The sequence below is a fragment of the Trachemys scripta genome, chromosome 7, assembly GCF_013100865.1.
Source record: "Trachemys scripta elegans isolate TJP31775 chromosome 7, CAS_Tse_1.0, whole genome shotgun sequence".
NCBI lineage: Eukaryota > Metazoa > Chordata > Testudines > Emydidae > Trachemys > Trachemys scripta.
In genome coordinates, this window is record NC_048304.1 from 36,289,553 (window position 1) to 36,308,915 (window position 19,363).

Sequence of the window (19,363 nt, forward strand, 5' to 3'; positions counted from 1 at the left end):
GACTATTCCAGTGATTCTGCCAGATGGGTATTGTAGCTGCAGAACCATATTTGCCTAGGCTTTGAACAGCTGCCTTTCTCAATGTTTTTTAAATGTCTACCAATTGTATATTTAAATATGTTTGTGAAAGAGTCATATTCTGTATTAGGCACTGATAAAACACACCTCAATTGAATAGTGTATCTTTCTCTAAGCAATGTACAGTATCATGTAAAGGCCCAGATATGTCCGTGGATGGTTATGTCGCTCCCACTGCAGTGAATGTGAACTGCCCATGTTCATCCAAGAGCTCCAAATGCCTGAAACCCAACAGGTACTTGGTAGGTGGAAAAGAGGGATGGAACTAGAACATACCACCTGCAAATGACCGTTTGAGGGCTGCAGCTGTTTGGCTCTGCTGAACTTAAAGGGCCAAACCCAGAAAGATATTCTGGGAAATAAAGGTCCTATAATAGAGCAACTCCACATTTTGGGATTGAATGCATCTCAGTTTCATGTGGTTCTCAATCAGGGTTAGTAGGGAGCAGAAAATCACTGAAGAAATTGTTCTTGGGAGAGAGGTTACTTTGGTGTTGGGTCTATCACACCACAAGATATAATTCTAAAGGATATGAACTACCTGGGGTTTAAATGGAGTTAGAGCAGGGATTGGGGGGTAGGATGAAAGACTTGCAAAAGAGTTGATGTTTTCTCTTAATTATATGTAGTTGTAAGGACAGGGGATGGAAAGGATTGGGGACCAGTAGAATCAGGGCAGGAAGCAGACTAAGACAAGGCAGGGTAAGGGTCATCCTGTTCTTCTCTTGTTCCACACTAAACACAATTCAAGGTCCAGGAATGGCCAAAAATGTGCCTGTGCATTTAGTGGACAGAATTTTAGTCTGCGTGCTCCTCAGTTTTTCTCCCAGTTACCCCACGTTATGCCACTCTTTAGATTAATCATTTACTTAACTTCATGACCATGCCCCAGATAAGTGTGTCACATACCTGGGGAAGAATTTGGCCTTAAGGAATGCAAACCCTGGTACTCTTTGTGCATTTGTAAGAGGTTCTACACTACCCTCAATTTGTGTGTGCAGATTGAGAGCACTGTATGGCTTGAGCCTACATTTGGGGATTGAATACATCTATTTCATGTGGATCCCAATCATATGGCATTACAGTGGAATTAATGGGCATTCATTCTCTATGAGGAATTTGCAGATCATGCATGCTGAAACTGTTGTTTAAAGGATTTCTCCTTTTTGATACAGACGTATTAGTGTTCTCATGTTTACCGTGTTAGGTAGAGTAGAACATTAAAATGTCTGCATGTCACTGACATTTTCTTAGCCTTTTATCTCTTCCATTAATTAAGCAGGAATTTCTCACAGACTTGTTACACTTGGCTAGAAACAGTAGGGATTTGTATTATTTTGACTTGCTTATCTCTGTCACTAGCGTAAACAATAATTACCTCTCTCCACTCAGTGTACTGATCTGAAGCACAGTAATTATTCTCTTCTACAGGCTGGGATTTGTGAGATCTTCTCATCTGTATTTTGTTTGTTTGTTTAAAGAAAAATAGAGGAAAGACTTATGTACATGAAAGTCCAAAAACATTCATTCTGGGTGTCAGTCCTTTTGCAATGAAGAGAAAGCATCATCTTGAATGTAGTTACAGTTAATACTGCCTCTCATGAGAAAAGGCAGTCCAAGGCAGATCTGTGCTATTATCTGGTGCAAAGACAATACGATCACTTGGTGTTGTCTGCATTTTGCACTTTCCAGTTAGACACAAAATTTGTGTCCTCAGAAATTGTTGGCATACAAAACTCTCAAGTCAGTAACTATGCTATCTTCAAACCATGCATTATTCTGCACCAGAAAAGCTGACCTCCACCGATGCAGTGAAAGTCAGATATGCAGAAGTACACATTTCCCTTTTTAAATAAATAATGTCTAGCTAAATAAAGCATGCTGTATATCTCAGGCTTCAGCACTGGAACTGGGTAGAATTCTTTTCTAGTTACCTCATCCAAGTTTTAAGCAGATGACCTAACCGGTGCACATTGTCATGAAATGGAAGGGAAGGGCTGCACTGAAAACTGTCTTTCCCTTTTCTTCTGATTTCTATACGCTTTCCATAGTTGGGAGTGTGGAGGATGCTTCTAGTTGTGCATGAATGAATCGTTCAACAAATGGACCATAACACATACATCTTTGATATGGAAGGCTGGGGAAAAATCGTTTAGCTGCTGTTCTCATGCTTTATTCACTTATTTTGTGTGAATGCATTCCAGAGTGCCCCTGGGTGAAGGGTTGAAGAAGAGCTGCCGCTTGGGTGGTTTTACATAGAAAATGTTTTATTAGGCACTTGCAAATTGGTACTGATTAAGATCTGGCTCATTTTTATTTTTCCATTTTGAATACAGGGGCTTCTTTTGTGATCATATTAAATTTTTAGTCATGTTTCTTTTTTGGATGGTTTTGGTTACAATGCACATACATTACAGCATTCAGTACTTTGCATGCATTGCAACCTATGTTCCAAAAGTAGATTGTATCTTAAAATAACTTTCATTATTAGGAAAATCTAAATATTATATAACTGTCTACTATATGAGTAAAAAAATTAAGTCCCTGGAAGGGTTAATAAAATGGAGAGGATGTTTGCAGAAACAGTTCCGTATAGATGTCATTACAGATTCAGATCAACATTTTAAAATTTTCCCAAGATCTTAACTAACTCAAGGTTCACAAAAGATAAGTGGTTCAATTTCATTGTGGTGAGAAAGGTCCTTACATGAAACAGATACGTGGAAATGACCTGTAATTCCAATACATGCCAATTAAAATGTAAATTATTATCATTGCTATTTGTATTGAAGTAGTTCTTAGAAGCCCCAGTCAGGGATTGGGGCCCGATTGTTCTAGGCACTGTATACACACATTGCACACAGAAAGTCCCTGTCCTAAAGAGCTTTCAAACTACGTAAACCCAGTTGATTAAATCTGTGGAGTGTGTTGATGACATATGACATTGTCATTCCAGTGTAGACACAGATTAAACAGATGCACATTTGATTCAGTTGTTCATTGTTTTGAAAATTGCTATTTAATGCTTCATGCTCATATTACATTCAAATGCTCATTTTGGTGAATCATGCTTAACCGTTGCTTTTAATCTTTTCATTACAAATGCTTAAATTGTTTAGGAAATATAAGTTTGCAAAGTATAGAAACAGTAGGGCATGAAAAATACTATGAATCACTGTAATAGAAATACAAAATGCACCTTTTATTTGCTCTTAGATGTATAGATATTGTGAGTATTCTAATCAAGAATATTTTTATGAGCAACAGAGACAGATTTTACATGACACTAAGATTCCTACAAATGGTTGCTAGAGGGAGCTCTGGGGCAGTGCATTTCAAAGCTTTCACAGTATTTGTTCATCGTGCTTTACTGTCTTTTGAGAGCATGAATCACAGATAAAAAGGAATTAATGTATGTTAACCTGCACCTTTATGCACTTATTACTTGCTATTTATGTGGAGACAGAGAAGGAGCGACATATAAACTGACAAAATGTGCATGTGTTTTCCACTGTGCTCCATAAACTTTTCTTTGCTGAACGCTAACACTCTGTGTTTTTTTTTATTAATATTATTGACTGTATGCCTTTTGCAGTCTTGACAGTTTTCATTGTTAGCCAGCTATATATGGCTCTTTCCCCTATTAAGTTAACATAGAATTTATCCTTAGGAAAGTGCTTTGACTCATGAAGTTGATAACAGTACAATATACTTATATGGAATCTTCTTTGAAAACTGTACTGGGCATATTCTTCTGGGGTAGAAACAGCAACAAGATATGAAACAAATATTTTGGACCCCCAGCATCACTCCATTTACTCCAATGGAGCTATTTCTCATGCACATAGTCATAAATCAAAGGAGAATCAGGCCCTCATTTACAAGTGATTTGTCCCTGTTAACTTTGTTTCCCTTACAAGCAGCTTTAAGAATGTCTGGCAGATTCAGTCGATCTGTGGATACTCCAAAATTTGCAAAATGGGCATTGCCACCAGTACAGCAAGTAGTGTTGTTTGGGTGAAGTCTGTAAGCAGATACAGCTGCAAAGAAAGTCTGAATCATCTAACACAAAAACAACCCTGTTTAGCTGAGTCATATTAGAAGTTTGTTTTTTCTGGTCGCTGACAAAGATATAGACTCAACCTCTGCTCTGAAATGAAGTTCCTACCTCTGTTGATGTACAGGTTGATCTTAAAGTTCCAGACTGATTTTAATCAGCTGTCCTGGGGGAAGGGGACGTATCCTTAGCAGATATCAGAGGGAGGCAGCATGCTGTGATGAATACAGCAACTGAGAAGCAGGAGACCTATGATCAAATTTATGAGGGACATAAGTAAGCGCAACTTTTAGTGAAGTCAATGGGAGTTGGGGCTGTTTATGCCTGGGCTAAATTTATCCTCCCCATTCCACCACTGGGTAACTTTGGATGAGTCACTTAATCACCCTGCTCTTCAGTTTCCTCATGTGTAACATAGGGAATGATAATATTTACCAATCCTTGAAATAGCTTTGAGATTCTTAAATGAAAATCTCTGTAGGAGATTACTCTTTAGGTTATTGCCCTAGGCAGTGGGGAAGGATAACAACTGAAGGAAAATGGGGCATCTATTCATTTGTTTTCCTCCATCTTGTATGGTAAAGGCTCATGGCAAACTGTATGGTGGCTATTCATTAAGGGATGTCTCTGTTAAAAACCACATGGTAAAAGGGATCCTACTGAAGAAAAGCATTAATGATCACAGGAAACTTCTGGGAGTCTGATCCAACTCCCATTGAAGTCAATCTCTGCCTTTGGTACTTATATCAACTGCCAATGGAGTTTAGGCACCTAAATCCCTTTGAACATAAGGTTTAGGCTCCTAAATCAGTTGGATGTTGTGACACTGAGTGCAACAATGCCTAAATACTGTTAAAAATCTGGGCCTAAATGGTCACACAGGAAGTCTGTGGCAAAGCAGGGAATTCAGTCTAGGTCTCCCAAATCCCAGGGTAGCACCCTGACCACTGGTCCATCCTTCCTCTCCAGGAAGTCCAATGAGAATCTTCCATAGATTTAAATGGGTATTGGAGTAGGCTCCTAAATGAAGACACGTGGCACATTTCAAAAAGGGATACTGTCCCCTTGTATGTCAGCCCTATTGCTGATCCTTTTATTGATATATCATGTACATTTTCTTTGAAAATCCCAAATGAATCTGCAACACCAATAGATGCCACGGTGGGGACAGAGATTAAAAAAAGAAAAGACAAAGTTATAAAATTTGACAGGTGAGTGGAGTAGGAGAGAATAAGACGTAAAATAATGGAGCATGCATTTGATTTTATGAGCTCAACCTAAAGTAAATTGGAGTTTCTGTACACACAATCATTTGTGTTCACAAAAGGCAGAGACTGAACGTGCAAATGGTATTTACAAGGACAGATTGGGTAGTTAGAAGTCCAAATGCCCAACATGCATGTGCAAATGCCACTTGCTTAGATAGATTCCGATTCTGTTATTGCAGGTGAAAACAATCTATGCACAAAAAGAGAGGTTTTACGAGGCCTTTTAGGGAAGACTTGGCTGTATTTTAATTCTATTTTTTTCTAATTTCTAATGTTTGTGTACTGTATTTTGGGTGGTTTCCAATCACATTATGGTATTCATTTACATTTCATTCATTTTGTTATCCACATGTATTCTGTGGTCTTAAACATTTTTTAGCTGATGCACCTATACAATAAAGGAGATAAAATCAACCACATCTATGACCCCTGTGTGTAGAGCCCAGTCTTCTCAAGCAAATTCGCTCTCCTCCTTCCCCTTTCCGACCCCCACTCCTGGGGCCGTTTCCAAGCAGTCACTCAGACCCCTTCCCTTGAGCAGCTGTAGACCTGAAAACTGAGCTTATTCGCTGTCACCTTGGATGAAAAAGTGTCCCAGGAAAAAGTGTGACACAGATACAGTAACTAACCCTTCATCATAAGATCATAGTAGGTGCTGCTGTAACAGAAAATTATGCTTGCACCAGAAAGGTCATTTTAAAATAATTTCATCCATTTAAATCCCACAATGTCTGTGTTAAGCAGGTAACGTATTTGTAACATTGGAGAGAGAATGGGTGACTAGCACATTGTGTATTCTCTTGGATGCAGCAGATGTTTCTGACAAATAAGTTTGCTTGCTTGCTGGCCACGCAGTGACTGATTAAAGCAATTTCCCTCTGCTTTGTTCTTTGTTAATCTGTGAGATGTCAGCTGAGGCCTGTCGATATCATCTGGCCATGAAATTGACAAGATCGCTACTGTGGTAAACAAAGCTTCTCCTCAAATGAGTTTGGCTTTTCCAAAGTCCACATATACACAATCTTCTATTTTAATCATATCTTTCACAAAAAATATTTTTAAAATCCTTTTAACAAGTCATTGGATATCAATGAAACAGTATTTAATTTATTGTTGCAAATAAATTGCTGTGTTCCAGATTAAAAGTGAACAGCAGAGTGTATAGCTGTAGTGGCCTTTTTCTTCTCTGTAAACTGGTGAGTTAAATTGTATCAGTTTAATGCTTCAAGGCATAAAAGCAGCCTATTTTAAAAATAATAAAGTATCAGAGACTGTGCATTATTCAAATCATTTAACATTTTCATCAGAGGCTCAGGGATGAACAAAGAACAACAAAGAAAGCAGAGGTTTAGTTACACAAGTGAAACAGTAGGAACCTGTCACTGTACTTCAAACCAGTCTACCTGCTCCCATGCTTTAGTTTCACGTTTCATTAGTCGCTTGTCTTTCACAACCAGTAAATGTATTCTGTCTTCTAAAAGTCTTACATTAATTTTGCCATTGAGAACCTTGGCTGGGCTGTTATGGTGGCAAAACAAATGCTTTTATTGTAAATACAGTCTCCGTGTAAACAAGGTGCCTCCTACCACACTCTTGGGTTGGAAAACATCTTGTTCTATACAAACAATTCAGACTTGTTGGGGCTAGAAGCAAAGATGAAAGTGGTGGCTGCTCCAGCCAAATGCTGTATTGTGAGGTTTGACTGATCATCAATCTCATCATTGTTATGGCACTTAACTTTCTAATGCCAAAGAATTAAAGCCTGAGTAACAAATGTGAAATTAAAGAGAGTGGCAGCCATGCTGAAACCTGTCTGGGATGGGAGGTTTGAAAAATACGGAACAATTCTTTTTTCTAGACAATTTCACCACTTCACTATAATTATCTGTTTTCCCTGTTTTGAGCTAAAAATAGCAGGAAGAAAATATACTCCTGATGCAAACGTGCTCCAAACTCTGTGTGTGGTCTAGAGCAGGTAGCAGGCAGGGAGCCATTGGTCATCACTGGTGCACAATGTGGTGGTTACAGTCTATAAGTATCTACATGGGGAACAAATATTTAATAATTTAATAATGGGCTCTTCAATCTAGCAGAGAAAGGTATAACACAATCCAATGGCTGGAAGTTGAAGCTAGACAAATTCAGACTGGAAATAAGGCATAAACTTTTGACAGTGAGGGTAATTAAGCATTGGAACAATTTACTCAGGGTTGTGGTGGAGTCTCCATCACTGACAATTTTTAAATCAAAATTGGATGTTTTTCTAAAAGATCTGCTCTAGGAATTATTTTGGAGAAGATCTATGGCCTGTGTTATACAGGAGGTCATAATAGATGATAAAAATGGTTCATTCTGGCCTTGGAATCTATTAATCTGTATGAATCTATTTTGCAGCAGACATGCTGATGTAGAACCAGTTGTATTTGTTTTCAGGTTCTATAAAAGTTTGCTGGTTGCATGTTGTTTGATTTACAAGTTGTTAATCCTCTTCTTCCAGCAAACAAAGCTGCTTTCAAAATTCTAACCCCATTGGCAGTCCAAAGGGTTTGTAGCGAAATATAGGTGGGAAGCTATTAAAATGTTTACACTATGTGTGCTCTTCACAAGTTTCTGTGTCCATTATTTAAGGGAAGTTTCATCTTATGACTGACTGATAAAGCACATTAATGTAATAAGAAACGGCACATTAATCATAATATTGAAGTATTGTGTATGTAGTTCTTTAAACCCACTTAGCAGTTTATATACAGTAAGTGACTTCCTGGGAAATAAAGGGCATGTTCACATTGGTCCATGGTAAACATTCTTAGAAGCCTGACTTCATCTCAAATATTAATCGAATTAGACTGATTTTGTTATTTGTTGGCATGCAAATAAACAGTTGACAGTGTTTGACTGTAACCACTGAATCTATAGGAACTGATTGAAAACTACGTGAATTTGTGACTTGGATTACTGCTGCTCCGGCAGATCCAAAACAGTATTGTGATGGCCTGTGAAAAATTAGATTATATGGCCCAGACTGTGGCTCCATGCTGTCTGTTTGAATGTCTGCATAGAGGTCTAAAGGGGAATAAAATCCCCTCTATGCCCCTGCACAGTCTCTAAAGAGCTTAGGTCTAGTCATGTGGGAATGAGCAGGTGCAGCATGCTAACAGCTCTCTACACGGTGCCTTAAGGAGGAGAGCAGGGAGTGGATGGAGAAAGGTGGGAAATAGGCAGAACCTTGGTTTCATGCACCCAAAGTGCTGACCAGCAAAGTTCATCTGGGAGGTTGAAATGTATCCGCTACAGGTGTAGTTCAGTAGCAGATTACTACCTGCTGGAATGGCGTGGGAGCAGGGAAGGTACTTCTCTGTGGTACCGCTATGATAGTGCAGCTGTGCACCACCCAACAGCAGGGTTAACTCTAGCCATAAAAGTATTTGGTATTTAACCTGACTTGTTCTCTCTGCTGTCAGTAGCTATAGTGTTTGTGACGGTAGATCTGCGGGAGATACTCCTGTAGAAATCTCCACACTCTAATGACATTTTTAAAGGATTCAGTCAGAAGGAAATTGTGCCATGCTTTCAGGAGATAATGTAATGGAGCTCTGGGAGACAGACTGAGATGCTGTCTCAGACTTCTCTTCCTCCTTTGTCTCCATTTCATTGTCAGTCACATTTGTGCTATATTGTGTGTTTGTGGAGCTGCATGTAAGAGTAATGGCAGTACAGTTGTAGCTGGGAATACACTGCTAGAAAGTATTAACAAACTTTTGTTTGAATAAAACCACAAATCCACTTCAGCTTTACTCATTTCTCCTTTATATTCATTTTCTATGATCATTCATATACTAAGTGACTTTGTGTGTGTGCACATGCATGTGAGAATATTTGTAAAAAGCAGAAGTTTGTGTGAGGGTTTGTACTGAAAGTGGTTATGCAGCCATTCTGAAATCTCTCCCTGGTTGTCCTCTACTGTATAGCGAAAGTAATATCATGTGACTTAGGTGATCAGTCACATGCCAAGAATAGTGCCTAGTCAAAGATGACCTCCTTTCAAACTATATTCTTCACACAAAAACCCCATAAGCATAAAGTGTTCAAGTGCTTTCAAATAATGGTCATTACACAAAGTAAAAACTATTTCCCCATGCTAATTTTTTCCCCTACCGTTACTCACACCTTCTTGTCAACTGTTTGAAATGGGTCATCCTGATTATCACTACAAACGTTTTTTTCTCCTGCTGATAATAGCCCACCTTAATTGATTAGTCTCGTTAGAGTTGGTATGGCAACACCCATTTTTTCATGTTCTCTGTGTATATATATCTTCCTACTGTATTTTTCACTGCATGCATCCGATGAAGTGGGTTTTAGCTCACGAAAGCTTATGCCCAAATAAATGTGTTAGTCTCTAAGGTGCCACAAGTACTCCTCGTTCTTTTTGATAAACATCAAAGTCTGTTCACAGATGGTTTATAAACAGAAAAAGGGTTAAAATGCTCCAATACAATATTTCTGTAAATAGTTTATCCTGTTCTGACTGTAATAAACATCCATATGTATTAGTTATGGAAAAGACACTATCTTAAACTTGGTACATATATAGTGGGAGAGTCAGCTATGAATTCCTAAGCTTATGTTCTTATGATATCCCAGTAACATATTTCTTTATTCATCTAAAATTGTGTGTCTTAGCACATTTCTGTGGGTACAGCAGTAATGCTTTATATGTAATTATTAAAGCCTAACCAAACTATGGTTAAAAATACGGGCTTTGACTAAATTAGACATTTTTTTGCATTCCGATAAACATCTGTGAATACCCTTTTCTTAGCTAATGCAGCCATACCATTATATATTCAGATAATTGTAAAATTTAGTGGAATTAAATCCAAAGTGAAGATCTGCCCCCTTGCCTTGTTCTAGTATATATCTAACGCACCACAACATTGAGAACTATCTAGCCATATTGTTAAACAAGGCATTTTCAAACATTTCAATTCTCAGATTACATTACCATCCTGGACACTTGCCTCATGAAAGATTAAACACAGTAGTTCTGGAAACTTTTAATGTCTGTAAATTAAATTATATACAATTGGATGCCATACATCAGCAGTGCATTCTCTCTTCCTTTTTTGGAAACATAAATAAATTCCCATGGTATGTTATGTGGGTAAGTTTTGTTTTATGGTTCTTAAATAAAGAAATCGGCAAAGAAATCAGGAGAGCTTGGACTGGCAATAAGAGTTAGCAACAAGCAGCGGATCTGTATGTAATTATTCTGAGGTAATAAAAATGCTTTTCAAGTAATGAGGTTTGCTAAACACTGTATTTTAACATGAACTGGCTAGTTCTTATGGTGAACTGCCATCTTGAATGGCATTGATCTGGATAGTCAATAAGGACCAGATTTTCAGAAGATTTTGCATCAGTCGTTGGGTGTCCACTTTAAGACACTTTGGGCATGTCTACACAGCTATAATTGTGCCCGAGCTAGCCTACTCAATCTAGCTTGAATCCAGCTAGTGCAGGTAACAATAACAATGAAGACATCACAGTGCAGGCTTCAGTGCAGGTAGTACAAGCCCAGCACAGACTTGGGTACATTCTTAGCTCTCTAGCCTGCTTTGAACTCTGCACTGTGCGATACCTGGATTCCAACTAGCTCAGCTAAGCTCACCCCTGCACAGCTTTTGCTGTGTAGACAATCCCTTTATGCCTGATTTTCAGAGGCACAGAGGACTTGCAGCATCTTTGGGTATCTCTGCATTGCAGCTAGGAATGTGCTTCTGCGCATAGCTAATAGACACATGCTAGCTGTGCTCAAGCTAGGGTACTAAAAATAGCAGTGTAGCTGGGAGTAGCAAAGGGTGGTGGCGCAGGGTAGCTGCCTGAATACATACCACGAGGGTTCAGGTAGGTCAAGCAGAACTGGTGCTTGTCTGTTGACCCAAGCTGGGAAGTAAGTTCCCAACTGCAGTGTAGATGTACCCTTAGTGAATCTGATGCTAGGGGTCTCAAGTTGGACATCCAAATACTGAGGCACAAAATTGGTGAACTCTTTTGAAAATGTGGCTGCCAGCCCTTCTGTGGGTGAAAAGTCTTGGTTGGCAGAGTTATTGACACTTCGGGATGTGATTAAAAAAAAAAAAAAAACCTACTGAAGAACAGGCCAACTTATTTCCTCTAAGGCTTCTAGTGAAATCCTTTCTTGCAGGAGATTTTACCACAAAGTTCAAACTAGAGCTTTTCTTAATGAGCTTATTTTCCTTATTGCCCCAACATTAATTGCTCACAGCTTTCTTTATAATTAATCAAATTCTGGTACCCTTATGTAATTTTGCCCATTCTGTGTAGAAAATGTACAGGCTCACCAGTCAGCAGTCCTCGATATGTAAAGCCACCTCTATGCTCTTTACTGGGTGTCTGAACACAACAGTAGTTCCCAATCTAAATATTGTGTGATTACTTTATGGTCTTGCTAGAATAACTTGGGTTCTCACCTTATTGCTTATAATATAAATCTGAAATCTAATCAGAGTACCATGATTGTAACTCTGTCTGGAAGGCATGACAGAAGGATGAATGGTTCGGTGCACTCGTATAATCACATTGCAGCCTTTCCAGTACTCCTGAGCTGATGGAATCCTAGAACCTTGTGATATGTAGCGCTCATCCCTAAAGCGGAGGAACAGGAAGGAAAGGAAACAGTTAGTTTGCACGCAGCCCAACATAAATTACATACATTTCTGGCATGTCAGATAGAAAGTACATTCAAAGACTTCCTAGACCTTTGTTTTTCTTTGATTTGTTCTTTCCTCTGAGGTGAAACCCCTTCAGGGCTCTTAGTCATTTGTTACATGGTAGATAGAGAGCCAGAAAAATATTCTAATAAATCAGCATTTCCCCCCACAATCAGCTAGCTGGGGTAGGCTCATATAATCTGCTCTTTGAATCATTAGCAAGTTGACAAGCATGCCAAGTTCTAAGGGTAGCAAAGCTTGATGTGATTTACCACTGGCAACACAACAGTCTTTTGAGAGTCTCCCCCTCTTGTACATGCACATGCCTGGCAGAACTCTGTGAAATCTTTAGGTCTGTGCTAGGTCAAGTTCAGGAAAGTTTCCCTATTGTCAACAGCAATTGAGCACGTGCTTATGTGCTTTCCTGGACTGCGGCCTGAGTCACTGAAGTATGTAGTGTAGATTAGAACAGAGAAAAATAGAGAGACCATTTTTAAGGGAAGCATTTAAAGTTCAGTAATATCTTCATCTTATAGGCATTTGAGTCTAATTAGTAGATAGCATTAGTGTGACAAAAAAGCAGTTTAGAAGTATATGGACTACATCCTCAGCTGTAAACTTATGTAGTTCTGTCGACTTCAATACAACTGATGCCAGTTTACACTAGCTATGAATCTAGCCCATATTTTTAAAAAATCTTGCCCAGTTCTCTCCTATTTACACCTGTGCAACCCCAATGAAATCAATGCAGTCCAGTTTTCTAATTGCTTTGGTTATAATGATCTCGTCCTGGTGATGGATGAAGATTACACACTCATGCTTATTTTTTTAGATCTGTCATCTGCCTTCGATACCGCTGTTAATGAGATTGTGATGACATGTCTGTAATCTCTACACAGGTAGATGGGGTAGAAGAGTCCTGTTCCTTTGTTTCTGGGAGATCTTTGAAGGAGCATCCTCCTTGGAATTAGATCACATGCATTGCTGCAAGGGGAATAGACTTTACGAACTTTAAGAAACATACAGTTACTGATACTTCTTATATTAGTGCAGGATACAGCTGCTCATTGGTTAAATGGAGCTTCATCCAGACCAGATATCACACCAGTGCTCACACCCACATCTGCATGGGCTTCCCATTAGTTTATGGGTTTGATTTTAACTTAGCATACATGAAATAGGGGGAGGAGTTAATAGTTTGAACCAAACTCTGTGCTTGTTTGAGACTGTCAACTCCCATATTCTTTTTTTAAATGACTAATCAGACAGACTGCCTCTATCCTCATAGGGCACAACTGCAGTTGCAGTCAGAGGAAGTACCTTAGTTAACAGCTCTCTGGTTTCAAATTGGAATTGGCTGGTGGCAGGGCATATTTTGGGAGAGGACCTTGACTCTGAATCTTGTCCCCCAGGAGGTTTGGCAGATATGCAGGGAAAACCAAGGCCCACTTCATTAGTTAAGGGGATGGGTTGAAGGGATTTGGGTGGTAGAATGTGGGAGGTCATATTTTGGGAGCTGGGGGTTAGCTATACAGAAAAGGTATTGCCTGTTTTGATTTCTATCCTTGGTTTTGTATGCTAAATAATTGCACAAGTGCCTTCAGGACAGAGATTCCTTTAAACAATTGAGGAAATAAATATGAATGTACAGAGACAGAACATAGCCCATTATGTCTTGTGGAAAAGCAAAGTTATAAAAACAGACACGACACTGTTTTAGAACTAGGCATTTTACATGTTGCGTTTTTCTCCGTGGTTAGGAATGGGTTGGAAAACACATGGGTATTTCTCATTCCGTGGGTGAGAAATGAGACATCCTGGAATGCCATTAATACTAATGGAAGTTACTCACAGGAAGTTCATATGTTTTTGCATGTACTAAGGCATAATGAGCCAAAATGGTCCCTACTGTGTCTCCACTGAAGTTGCCTGGAGTTATAAAAGGCAAGAATTTGGTTATTATGTTCGTATATTGGAGCCCTGTATTGTAGTAATTATTTTCCTTACAAAATGTTATTATGGCTCCAACTCTGTGCCTCTCAATAGTGCTAGAAAGCATTATTCATATGAGCATTCCCACTGACTTCATCAGGACTATTTGTAAGAGTGCAGGCTAGTGACATGAATTAGGCAAAATACCTGGAGATTTATTAAAAATGAAAACCAAAATATGGAAGGATGATTTTGTGCCCAAACCACAATATTGGGAGTCAGGAGACCTGGGTTCTGTTCCCAGCGCTACTACACCACTTCTTTGTGGCATCAAGTAAGTGTGTGTGTGTGAGAGAGAGAGAGAGAGAGGGAGAGAGACAGAGCGCGTGATCTTTCTGCCATTGAAAATTTTGCCATTGAGTTAGAGAATTAAGCCTTCTGATCCCCACCTGTACAATGGCCCATTTTGAGGCTGAATCCTTTAATGTGGACAAATTTTTAGAGATCCTCATCAGCAAGGTGCTACTGAAATGAAAACTGTTATCACTAGTTGTGAGTTGCACATTGCAGTGCAGTGAAATAATCTGGGACTTTCAATCTTTTTAATAATTCGCTCAGTGGAATATCACAGCATCAAAGCTCACTGTAAGTGAGTTCCATTTCTTCTACAGTACATTATATGCTGACTAGTTAATAGAAATTCCTATCTGCATTGAAGAGATTGTGCGACAACAGTTATTCATTGAGCAATATCCTGTACAATGTTCTAAACATTTAATATCTTAGGCCGCTGTTCCTTTCCTCTGCATTAACCTGATTGTATACTATACTGCTCCCAGATTTAAGGAGTATTGCATATCAAAAATTTTATAGAGGGTGTCAGCTATTTTCCCCAAGCTATTACCATTTTGGAGACAGCATAACTTTGTATCTTATTTATTGTTTCAAATGTTTCACTTGCTAGACAAGAAGTGATATCTTTAAAGATCTTTATTTTTAAGCAGGATCAAGATGTAGTTTGTTGCAGCTAAAATGAATTAATCTTGATCCCTATTATGATTTTTAGCTGCTAGTTGAAGAACATTGGTTTTCTTTTGGCATTTAAAATCTTTCTATCCCTCCATAGAGTGTCTGACCATGATATTTAGCTTAATCAAAGGATTATGTACTTGTACCAACATCAAGGTGTATAGTGCTGTAGATATTCACTTAAAGCAGTCAAAGTCCTGCAGCCATCTGTTCTGAAAGAAAGGGAGTGTTTTCCTATAGGAATTTGATGTCACTTAATGGAGTTGATGATGTAAGACAGGAAATCACCTGTAGGACTGTGTATTGCAACTCAGTGTGGCTCTCTCTCCATCCCAATGCATGGATTCTCATTGAGTGGCTAATGTGAGTAAGACAAAATTGTGGAAACCCAGTGAGAAGCCCAAGCATCCCCTCACACCCACCATAGATCACCAAAGAAATACTCTTCATGGTACGTCACATAGTATAAGAAGTTTGTAACACAGCACAGGGTTAGTACTTAGCTATTAGATTTGCCCTTGCCGTTATCTTATGCTGATCAGTCTCTACAAGTCTCTCCCCTCTTGACACTATAGACTACAGTGAAAGTTTAAAGGAAAACTGTCATGTAATAGGACACATTAAAATCATTATATCTAATCACAAAGAAGATTGAATTACACAAATGTCTCCTAAATAGAATAAAAAGGAAGTGTTATCTGAACAATTTGATGATACAGCTTTGTGATTTCCAGTGCTTTCTGAGGGAGGAAGCTGGTTTTTTCTCAACCCTGCTTTGTGTGATCAAACAGGATCATGTTGAAAAGGAATCTTTAAGAAGGCAGTCCCCACTGAGGGAGAGACAAGCTTATTTAAGGGAGACATTCATCTGGTTGCTGAAGACCTGCACAAAATCATAAACACTCTGCAGTGGTTGGCATGGGTACTGCTGGAATGGCTGTGAAGTTGTGGTCCAACCTCCAGTCCAGCCCATACTGGAACATCCCCTACTCTGTGAGGGAAGCGGGGCCGGGGCAGGTAGCACATGACTGGAAGATTCCCGTCTGTTAGCGGAATCCAAAGTTATTGCCTTAAGGCATCTTTAAGTCCCCATGACACTTCCAGAATACTGCAGAGGGGACCTATGAGGGGTTGAGGTTCCAGCCAAATATATATATATATATATATATATATATATATATAAGCTGTGGATCATGTAATTGCCTATCTCACTTGCTTCAGCAGCATTTTGATAGGGCAAGACAAGTCAGAAGTCTGCGTTGTGGGGTCTGTGGCAGCTGATTCTCTATCTCATCCCTTCCTGCAGTGCTTGCTGTTCATCCACACCACACATGCCCTGTCTGCCATCCCTGTCTCAGGCAGGAGTGTGAGGGGGACAATGGTGGGATCAAGCTTTGTTCCTTCCCCCTATGGTTCTATTGGTCATTTCAGGGGATGCAGGGAGCTGATTGGCTCCTTGGCATTGTGTAGGAAATCTCCCAGGTGTAGGAAGCATAAATTGGCACCCAGACTTCCTGCCCCTCTTCCATCCCATAGACAGATGTGCTGGATCTCTTGGATCATCTGTGTTGTCAATTGCCTTTCTTGAGGTCTAGAAGGGCTTTTCTCACACACCAAAACTGGCAAACAGCTTTGTGGGGTTTTTTACTCAGCATCCAGGATGTCTGGCCTGGCTGGGGGATATAGGCTGTTGTCACAACCTGTAGTGGGTTTCCAGAGCAGATTGCAGGTTCATATGCATCAGTTGTGGGCCTGAACCTCAGCCTGGGGAGTTATTCAGGCATTGGTCCTGGCCACTGGTTTGGCATAAAGGGAGTGACAGCCTCTGTTTTATGCAGCTTGGGCTCCCCCATCTTAACACCATACCTCATATGAGTCTGAGACACGTGTCCTGAGCCCATTTCCTTAGTTGGTGGGTAAGAAGAAATGACCTCCTCCTCCCATTTGCTTCTATCAGTGGCTATTGTGGTCATGCGGAAATCCACAGTTAAGCTCTTCTGCCATCTGTGGTTTGGAGTGCCATTACCCCAAACTAATTTGTTAATGAACACTTTCGTAAGGTTGCAGCCTCTGCGTTTAACCCATATTGCTGTGTCTGTGTCTTATTGTGTTCATCTCCAGGTCAACAGTGGTGTTTATTGAGTCCCTTTCATACTACTACAGATAAAGAAAGCAAGATTTAGACTGTAAACTCTCGAGGGACGGCACTGTCTCTTCTGTGTTTATACAGGACAGAGCACAAATAGGGATCCATTTTTATCTGGTCCCATTGTTTGATTTAAAAATAACTTTCTTTGTAATGTTGCTAGAATATAAGACTTATGGGTGAGACTGAATTTATACTCTGAAAACACACAAACAATGGTCTAAGTCAGTGGTTCTCAAACTGTGGGTTGGGACCCCAAAGTGGGTCATGACCCCATTTTAGTGGGGTGGCCAGGGGGGCGTTAAACTTGCTGGGGGCCGGGGCTGAAGCCAAAGCCCAAGGGCTTCAGCCCAGGGCAGCAGGGCTCAGGCCTTGGCTTCAGCCCTGGGGATCAGGTTACAGTCTGCCTAGGGCTGATGCCTTCAAGCTTCACCCCCCCACACACCCCTCCCTGGGTGGCAGAGCTCAGGCGGTCCCCCTTCCCAGGGTCATGAAGTAATTTTTTTTGTCAGAAGGGGATCGTGGTGCAATGAAGTTTGAGAACCTCTGGTCTAAGTATATCATTTAGATTTTGATAAAACATTTGGGAATAGATATTGGACACGATATTTATTGGGGTTTAGAAACTCTAATAGATACATGCCCAGACAGGTTTATCATACAACAGTTACATTTAAATATGTAATTGAAGAATGTGGGGGTTGGTAGTAGGTGTTGGTGTCTGTTGCCACGCGCAACACTTGTGTCCCCACTGAATCTTTGGAACTATATGGCGTAGAAGATAAAGAGGGTGACTGACTGTCTTGTTTAAATGTTAAAAGACAAATTGACCGATGCTGTTACATCTAATTTGATAGCTGTCAGGAATATTATTTCCTCCTATGTAGTACTTTGCAGTGGAGGCCTAATATCCCCTTTTTCTTTCTGCTGGTGAAAGGAGAAAGACAATGAGCTCATAGCAAAGTTATAGTTAAGGCTTAGCTGAATTCAGGTTTTCATAAGACTCTTTTGGACTCAGAATAGACTGTGTAACCACTTGCTGCACCTGTTCTTCAAGCTCCATGTGAACACATTAGATCAGAAAAAATCTAATTGGACACAGGCCTTTGTGCCAGCCTTGATGTTACAGTGCATACATGATCCACTTTGCAAAAGACCTGCATAAACAGGCATGTGTTCCAGACTAGTTGACAGTGACTAACCACTAAAGGCAGTGCAGACTTCCTCTGCTTCCTACCCAAAAGGCCCTTGCAAACTCTATAGAAACTGAAGATGGAAAAAGACCCTTGGGGTATCTAGTCCATTTCCCTGCCACTGCAAGGTGATCCTGCAATACATATTCTACTGTCCAGTGCTGTTTTACCATCTCATATACTGGTGCTTTCACCCCTTCCCTTGGGAGATTATTCAATAGCTTAGTAATAGCTCCGACTGTTTTCAAGTTTATTTCTTGTGTAGGTACTAAGTGGAAATTCTCTAGCATTCTTTGGACTAGCCTTCCCCCTATTGTAGTATCTTTTATCCTGATTCCTTGGGGACCGTTAGGGTTGCCAGGTGTCTGGTTTTTGACCGGAACCCCTGGTCGAAAAGGGATCTGGCAGCTCCGGTCAGCACCACTGACTGGGCCGCTAAAAGTCTAATTGGTAGGGCTGGCACATTCCCTACCCAGCTCCACGCAGCTCTTGGAAGCAGCAACATGTCCCTCCCACTCCTAGGCGCAGGTTCAACCAAGGAGGCTCCACGTGCTGTCCCCGCCCCATCCTGAGTGCCAGTTCTGCAGCTCCCATTGGCCAGGAACTGTGGCCAATGGGAACTGCTGGAGCAGTGCCTGCAGCTGGGGGCAGCATGCGGAGCCATCTGGCCACCCCTGCTCCTAGGAGGGAAAGGGACATGTCGCTGCTTCCAAGAGCCGCCTGAGGTAAGCGCTGCCTGAGCCCGCACCCCCTCCCATGCCCCAACACCCTGCCCCAGCCCTGAGCACCCTCCCGCACCCTGAACCCCTCATTTTGGGCCCCACTCTGGAGCCCTCACCCCCAGACCAGATCCCATACCCCCTCCTACACCCCAACTCCCTGGCCTAGCCCAGAGCCCCGTCCCACACTCCAAACCCCTCGGCCCC

General features: G+C 40.5%; 1 protein-coding gene across 7 annotated transcripts in view; it reads left to right on the top strand.

Moving 5' to 3' along the window:
• IQSEC1 (IQ motif and Sec7 domain ArfGEF 1) overlaps positions 1-19,363 on the top strand; it is a 676,292-nt gene that overhangs the window by 413,702 nt on the left and 243,227 nt on the right. The gene's annotated exons all lie outside the window — the stretch shown is intronic.